The 8,330-nt window shown below is 41.9% G+C and overlaps 1 non-coding gene across 1 annotated transcript; it reads right to left on the reverse strand.

Moving 5' to 3' along the window:
- Nucleotides 1-7,532: 7,532 nt before the first annotated feature.
- On the reverse strand, nucleotides 7,533-7,638 carry LOC120108316. Its single transcript, XR_005509714.1, has one exon. It is a non-coding gene; the product is annotated as a small nucleolar RNA R71 (small nucleolar RNA).
- Nucleotides 7,639-8,330: the final 692 nt, after the last annotated feature.

Here is an 8,330-nt window from a genome sequence, read left to right on the forward strand (position 1 = left end):
TTATGTGTACTGATGATCAACTTGCTGATATCTTCACAAAACCTCTGAGTGAAGATCGATTTTGCATACTTAGAAGAGGGTTAGGAGTGATTGATCCATTCTAGTGATACTCTCCTCTAGTTCATAGATTTTGAGGATTAGTCCATGGTGGACATAAGATTTCTTATCTATGATCATCAAATCAGTTCTTAAATCCTGGATAAGTCCATAACTCTCTCTTGTGGCACGAAAATAACAAGATTTTTGGGTGTGTGCCAGAGTTCGAGTCGACTCGGATACATTTTAGAGTCGGCTCATGGGGGAGTCAACTCGCGCATATTTTGGAGTCGACTCGAGGTAGAGTCGACTCACGACTTACTGGAGTCGACTCGAGGTCGGGAATCCGATTTTTTAACCCTAATCGAAATGTTCAATCCTCACTTCTATTCACAGCCGACACTGTTCCAAAATCCTAGAGCCGTCTCCGACCTCGTCTCCGACCCATTCTAGGTCTTCTCCATCGAGTTTTTCCTCCATTTTCTTAGTCCTTCTCCCGCGTTTAGGTCAAAAATGCCTAGGAAAGCAGTTGTCCCAAGCCGGAGAGACCTATCTCTGCGAGCGGGGCCGAGCGACGGTCAAAGGCTCGGAACGAACCCGCGAGGCCACCACCTCCGGTTTCTTCCCCGCCTAGGCCGGTTCCCTCGCGTCCGTGCGCCGGGAGGGCAGTCCCCACCGGGAGGAAAGTCAACTTTGACTTTCTCTCCCGGAAAGGCTTCACCCTAGGGCATCGTCTCAGGGTACAAGGGCTAGAATTTTTCTGTTCCTTAGACCTCCCAACTTATCCGGGGTTAGTTAAGGAATTTTATGGGACTGTAGCCCGAGGTAGTGGTGGTATCCAGGGAACCGTAGCGAGTGTCCCTGTATTCATCTCGGAGGACTCCATTGCTCAAGTCCTCCATCTTTCTCGAGAAGGGATCTCTTCCAGTCACCCCCCCTTGATAGGACTGAGGCCCTTACGGCAGTATTAGGGAGTCCTCCACAGTCCCCCATAGAGGAGGTGTTCGCAAATCAGCTGTCGGCTGAAATGCGGCTTCTCCTTAGTGTCATCTCTAGGACTCTCTTCCCAAAGACTGGCAGGTTTGACTTTATCTCTGAGAGGGACCTAGCCCTGATGTACCATATACTCCAGGACACTCCTATCAACTTTCCTAAACTTATCTACAAATATATCTGTGAACCCCTAGATAAGCCGAGGTTGAGTCTCCCTTATGGTATGCTTTTCACTCTCATCTTTAGGGAGTTAGATGTACCTATTCCTGAGGGGGAACCCTCTCGCTCACTGCGTCACACAGATCGCATGGGTGAGGGGACTCTTCATCGGATGGGATTTCATAGAGTTGAGGGAGTCTGGGTACGGAGACCATCCACTTCATCTGACCCAACCACTCATCACTCTCCTGCCTCTGACCATGACCAGGACCACTATACAGATCTTCCCACCCATCCTTCTACGTCTGGTCCTACACATACAGAGCCCTCCACCTCCACTGCCCCATCTTCTCAGCAGCAGCCACTGGAGGTCCGGATATCTTCTGAGCAGCTCCGAGAGTTGCGGCAGGAGATAGTGAGGGATCTGAGAGATGATCTACTGAGGGAGCTCTGAGGTCCTCAGAGTGTTCCCTCCACCGAGCTTGTTCCCTCCTTAGCAGCCGTGACAGAGATGGTTGCAAATCTGAAAGAGGAGATATTCAACATTCGAAGCCTAGTTCAAGGTTAATATTGGAACATAAGTGATGTCAGGGACGATACAAGGGAGATGCGAGATAGCATCAGACATGAGCTAGGCAACCAGAGTCAGGGTGACGTGGTACTCTACCTGATTGCCTTAATGGTGCATCTAAGATGGGTTCTGGATCTGATCTAATCAACTTTGACTCAATTGGTTCAGTGGATGGTGTCGAATCTTCTACATGTTGAACTTTCCTAAGCTCAACATTAGAGCTTTTAGTTCCTTCACTAAGAAATTTTTTCTCTAGGAAAACAACTCTATTGCTTACAAACAACTTTTGTTATTCAACAAAGAAGTAATATCTTTTAGTTTCTTTAGGATAACCAATAAAGAAACATCTGTCAGACTTGGGTTCAAGTTTGTCTATTTTCAAATGTTTGACGTACGCCAGATACCCCCAAATCCTAAGGTGAGAGAGCATCGTCTTACATCCAGTCCACATCTCATGTGGTGTTTTACTTACAGACTTATTTGGAACCTTATTTAGAATATAGCAGGCTGACTCAAGAGCATATCTTCAAAAGGATATGGGCAGATCAGCAAACCCCATCATGGATTGAACCATGTCTAACAGAGTTCGATTTCTCCTTTCTGACATACCATTATATTGTGGTGTACAGGAGGAGTCCATTGGGAAAGAATCCTATTTTCTTCTAGATATGTCAAAAACTCACTGGAGAGGTATTCACCTCCTCGATTTGATCGAAGAGTTTTAATACTCTTTTCAGTTTGTTTTTCTACTTCATTATGATACAATTTGAAAAATGCTTCAGATTTATGTCTCATTAAATAGACATAACCATACCTTGAAAGGTCATTTGTAAACATAATGAAATATGAATACCCATCTTTAGCATCTGTGCTCATTAGCCCACATACATCAGAATGTACAAGGGTCAATAAGTCATTGGCTCGTTCATCTTTTCCAGTAAAAGGTGATTTAGTCATTTTACCAGGTTGGCATGATTCACAGATTGTTAATGATTCACAATTATTAACATTGAGAATTTCCTCTTGACTTAACCTATTCATCCTGTTCTTGTTAATATGACCTAGCCTATGATGCCAAAGGTAGATATCCATGATATTATCTATTCTAGGATGCTTACTTGACTTGTACATTACATTAACAGGCTGTGACAATATTTATATGTCATTACTCAATTGTCCATGTATTACAGTAACACCATTCATAATGATATCACAAAAATATTTCTTTATTGAAATTTCATAACCGTTTATGGCCAAAAGGCCTACAAAAATTACATTCAATAAGAACATAGGACAACAGTGACAATCACTCAAGACAACTACATGAGAATTGAAAATAAGTTTGAGATTTCATAAAGCAAGAACTGGAACAGATCTTCCATCTCCAACATTCAGAAATCTCTCACTGTTTCCAAATCTCTCATTGACCTGAAGTGCTTGCAACGAATTGCATATATTAAACGGACTTCCAGTATCTAATACCCAGGTCGAATTATCACATATAGAGAAATTATAAGGTGTTATCATATAAATACTTTAATCAGCAACTGATTGCCCTTTTCTCTTGCTTTGATCAGCCTTTTTATTCTTTTTTCCTCTCTTAAAGGGGTGACCCTTGGATGAACCTCCCACTAAGTTCACCGTCTTCTTAAGAAGTTGGTGATCATTCTCAAACGTCTGTAGTAACCCCAACAATTGGTGATAATTCACTACAGATTTCGTTATACGAAAATGAGTGAGAAAATGACGGTCTGATCTAGGCAATGAGTTTAGTATGGCATCCTTCCCTACTTGATCATGAAGGGGAAAGCCAAGAGAGCTTAGATGCTCGATCAACTCAATCATGTATAGTACATGATCAGTTACCGAGGTTCCATCTTTCATTCGGGCACTGAAGATGGCACAACTAGTTTTGTACCTCTCAACGTCGTCAGAAATGCCGAATGATTCATTCAATATTTGAATGATATCTTTCGGCTGCGTATTCTCAAAACGTCTACTAAATTCATCACTCATTGCTACCAACATGATGCATCGAATAGTGATACGGTCACTGAGCCACTTCTGATAAGTGTCTCTGGCCGATCTTGATGCATTAGCAGCGGGTTGCTCAGGTGCTTGATCCATTATCACATAAAAGATCCTCTCATGCTCTAGCACTATTTTTAGTTTTCTATGCCAATTATTAAAATTTGAACCAGTCAACTTGTCATTGTCCAACAATGAGTGAAGTGACAAATTAGTGGCCATTTCTGCATAAAAAAAAATTGGCTATTAGTATATGAATTGACTAAACTCAATAGACTTGGACTTTAGTCTAAAGGTACTTCCACTATTTTATACAAATTAGCAACCTCTACCTCTAATTCAAAAAATTACTCCTAATTTTTTAGTGGGTACTAGAACCCAATAGATCGCATATAGGTGATAAGTGCCAAATAATGTATAAATTTATCTACTTTACATGGCACTTATTATTATTGTTATGCATAAATTTAAACATAAGACAATGTGTTTCCCCTCTTCATTACATTATTAGAGGTAATGCAATTTGATTTAATTTTCTATATTAGTTTAGTCTAATATGTGTGCAGGTCGAGTCAACCCATTTCACAAACTAGTCCCAATTTGTTCCATGTGTGGACTACTTTCTCCCACATGTGCATGAAGCTATCCATTTCTTTGTCCACGTCATATTTCCCCGTGTGCACCAAGCTTCCTGACCTAGCAAAAACAGAGACCTCTCCCATTTTCTCCATGTGTCCAAACTTCCTCTATTTTAGACTCAGGACCAAGCCCTTCCAACCTACCCGAGTGGACCCCAACCACTTTTCAAAACAAATAAAAAAATAATAAAAAAAAATTAAAAATAAAAATAATATAAATATATATAATAACTCCCACGCATTCATCTCCCACTCTCTTCCCCTCCCTGTTTTGGAAGAGCCTACGTGATCCCCTCCTCATTCCTTCCCCGTGCGATCAAAAGATTTCCTCCGCCCCAGCATCGTCGTCCTCTCCTAATTATCCTAATCATCTCCTCTTCCGGATTTCCAACTCCACGCCGTGATAGCTCCTCCCAAGCATTCGCAACCTTCCCTCCCCATTCGGATTGACTCCATCATTCACGGAATCACCGCGCTCAGAGAACCCTCCGAATCAGCCCGATCCTCCGCCCTCGCTTCAAAACAATGGAAGTTCGTATCAGCCGCGTGCCAGATCTACCTATGAGGGAATCAGCCAGGCGTCTTCCGCATCCAAGCAGCTGCAACATCGTCTTCATCCCCGGGTGTTCCGCCAGCGACCACTCCTCCACGATCTCAGCCGGCTGCAATCAACGATCCATTCCCAGCGTCCGTCTGCAGTGGTCCTCCAACACCATTTCTTCCGCCGGTGATGCATCCCACGCTTCAAGCCTCCGCGTCTGCAAGCACTGTGATCCAAGGACCCAGCAGCTCTTCCGTGATTTCCTCCCGTCGATCAAGCTCCCATTTCTTCCGCCCGTTTCAAATGCAGCTGGTGATCCCACGGATTGACGCCCTCCTTCCGTTTCCAAATTCCAGCCCTCAAGCAATCGGATCCCCAGCAATCACGCATCCTCCCCCTCTCGATGCTTCAACAATTGATCTATAAAAGGGGGCGTGGGGTGGAAAAGAGGGGGGGGCTCGGTTCGAAAGAAAACAGGGGAACCCCTGTTTCGGTGAAGAAGAAGAAGGAGAAAGCCGAGAGAAAGAAATAAAAAAAGAAGAGAGAGGGGAGGAGAGAGAATAGTTTGTGATATATTGGGAAGAATGGGAGGTGAAGGCTTTCATTTGAAGATGGAAGGACATCCGGCCACCATGCGCGGCTAAACGTCTAGTCTAGGGCTGGATGAAGCCCTAGCAATGTAACAGGGCATTGTAGTTCTTACTCTTTTAATCTTTTTGGAGTTTGTTTAAATTCTCATTCTCAATGAAACATTATTTTATGATGTTTAAATCTTGAGCATGCCATTTACTATTCATGTTTGCTAAAGTAGTCTAAGATGATCCATGCCTAGGAAGATGAGATGTGCTACATCCTAGATTAGCATACTTAGGTAGACACTTCATGCTATACCGAAGATGGATCTTCCTAAAACTCTTTATGTTTTTATTTTAAAAGGCTTGTAGCCAAAATTGCATGCCTCTCCAAAAGATAAAAACTAAGAACACAATCCTTGATGCAATGCTATGTGGTGGATTCCAAACCCTAGATCTATTTACTTTGATAAAATTTCAATTCGTACTCATAGATTAATTTAGTTAAATCAAGTTAGCAAATCCTTCTTTTTGATTTATTTTTAAAAGAAAAATAACTTGTCTCCAATCCCTGTGGACCGACACCCGTAATCACTATCCTACGGGATACGTGCTATTGCGTGGTTTATTTTCAAAATTGAAAGAACCGATCAATTTTTGGCGCCGTTGCCGGGGATTGCTAGCATAGTTATTTTTCTTATTAAAAAAAAATATTTAAAAATTAAAAAAAAATTTCTTTAAAAAATTTTCTATTATTGTTACTTTTCTTATCTTCTTTTTCTCCCTTACTAATTTTTATTTTATTTTTTTCAGGAATCGAGAAAAAAATCTGGGATGATCAAAAGGAGAACTGCCGGAAAGGAAATGCTGTAGAGGTTTGCAAAAAAAAAAAAAAAAATTTATTTGCTGGGGAAATTCCCTTTGGTAACCTCTAAACTTTTCTTATTTAAATTAATTATTGGTTTGAAATTTTGTGGTGATTGTTTGATTTTAATTATAGCAAAATTGTGAATGCATGTTTGATACACATACACAAATCAATTTGCACATAGTAAGGGCAATCACCCCAACAAGATAAGAGCCGGATTTCATCACCGGACTCTTGCCCAACTTAGGTGAACTCAATATCACATAGTGTCATCTTTAATTAAAATCAATTAGACGTTGGCCCCTAGGGACATTCGAGCTCAATAGGACGAAGATCACCGAAGGTTGCACCAATTTCGCTCTGTGGCTTAGTTGATGTCTAGGCAAGCTTTGTCCCTATAAGGGAGACAGTTCATCTGTTCGAGGCAAGTGGGTTTTAAGTGGGACCTTTGCGAACGCATCGTGACCCCTCCACTTACCTGGGAGCTTACCTGGTCAACTCGGTTCATTAGACCGGATTGGAGGCTTAGGTGCCCTCTTCAAACCAGTTAGGAGCTGTCTAGTGATTTTAGGACAAATCAAGGACTGATGTGTTTTTCTTTTATTGCATGCTTGATTGATCGAGTACTAGTGTATGCACGGTAGTCGTTCTAGAGTACAAAACCTATTACCTTTTGATCCTGAAATAGAACGAACCCTTAGGAACATTCGAGCTAAGATCAAAACATTAGGATCATCCCCACCTCTTAAGATGGCTGAAGAACAACCCAAACTCCTGAGGGAGTACTTTACTCCCACCATTTACACTTCCCCATCTTGCATTCGATTACCTGAAGTAGCAGCGGTACAATATGAAATAAAGTCTAGTGTGATCCAAATGCTTCCATCTTTTTATGGGCTCACCAATGAAGACCCATATAAACACCTAGATGAATTCCTTGAGATTTGCACCACTGTCAAGATTCAAAATTTCACTGATGATGCTTTAAAACTTAGATTATTCCCCTTCTCCCTTAAAAATAGAGCTAAGCAATGGCTGAATTCTTTAGAGACCAATTCGATTCATTCCTGGGGTCAAATGCAAGAGGAATTTCTTAAAAAATACTTTCCCATAGGAAGAACGAACCAGTTTAGACGTGCCATTACAAGCTTCTCCCAAACCGAGGGAGAAGAATTTCATGAAACTTGGGAGAGATTTCGTGACCTAATCCGTAAATGCCCTCATCATCAAATACCTAAGTGGCAGCTAGTGCAATGCTTCTATGATGGATTGACTGAACGAAACCGTCATATGATTGATGCTGCATGCGGGGGGACTTTCATGCTTCGAAATGAGCATGAAGCATGGCAATTATTTGAAAATCTTAATGAAAACTCCCTCCACCATGCTTCATGTTCTCGTCAAGCACCCCCGAATTTTCAAAGAAAAGGGGCCATTTGTGAAATAAGTCATTCTATGGACCTGTCTAGCAAGGTAGATGCATTGTCCCATAAGATTGACCAACTAATGATAGGAGGACATGTCGTTAGCTCTTCCCATGCACAAGTGTGTGCTATCTGTTCTAGCCCATCGCATCCTATTCATGAGTGCCCCTCAGCACCCCAATATCCCGAACTCGTGCAAGAACACATCAATGCTGCCCAAACACAGCCCAGACCGGGTAATGATCCATTTTCCAATACATATAATCCGGGATGGCGGAATCATCCAAATTTTTCTTGGAGGCAGCAAGCTTCTAATACCTCCCAACCCTTCTCTCAAAATTTTCAAAACCCTCAGAATTTTCATCTCTACCGTCCCTCAACTCAATTTCAGCATCCTCCTCCTCCAACCCAAAGAAATACAGCCTTTGAGGAGAAGGTGTTGACTGCCCTTCAAGGTTTGGAGGCAAATACACAACTATTGCACTCTCACACACAATCAA

This window comes from Phoenix dactylifera, unplaced genomic scaffold (genome assembly GCF_009389715.1).
Source record: "Phoenix dactylifera cultivar Barhee BC4 unplaced genomic scaffold, palm_55x_up_171113_PBpolish2nd_filt_p 001270F, whole genome shotgun sequence".
In the NCBI taxonomy this organism is placed as follows: Eukaryota; Viridiplantae; Streptophyta; class Magnoliopsida; order Arecales; family Arecaceae; genus Phoenix; species Phoenix dactylifera.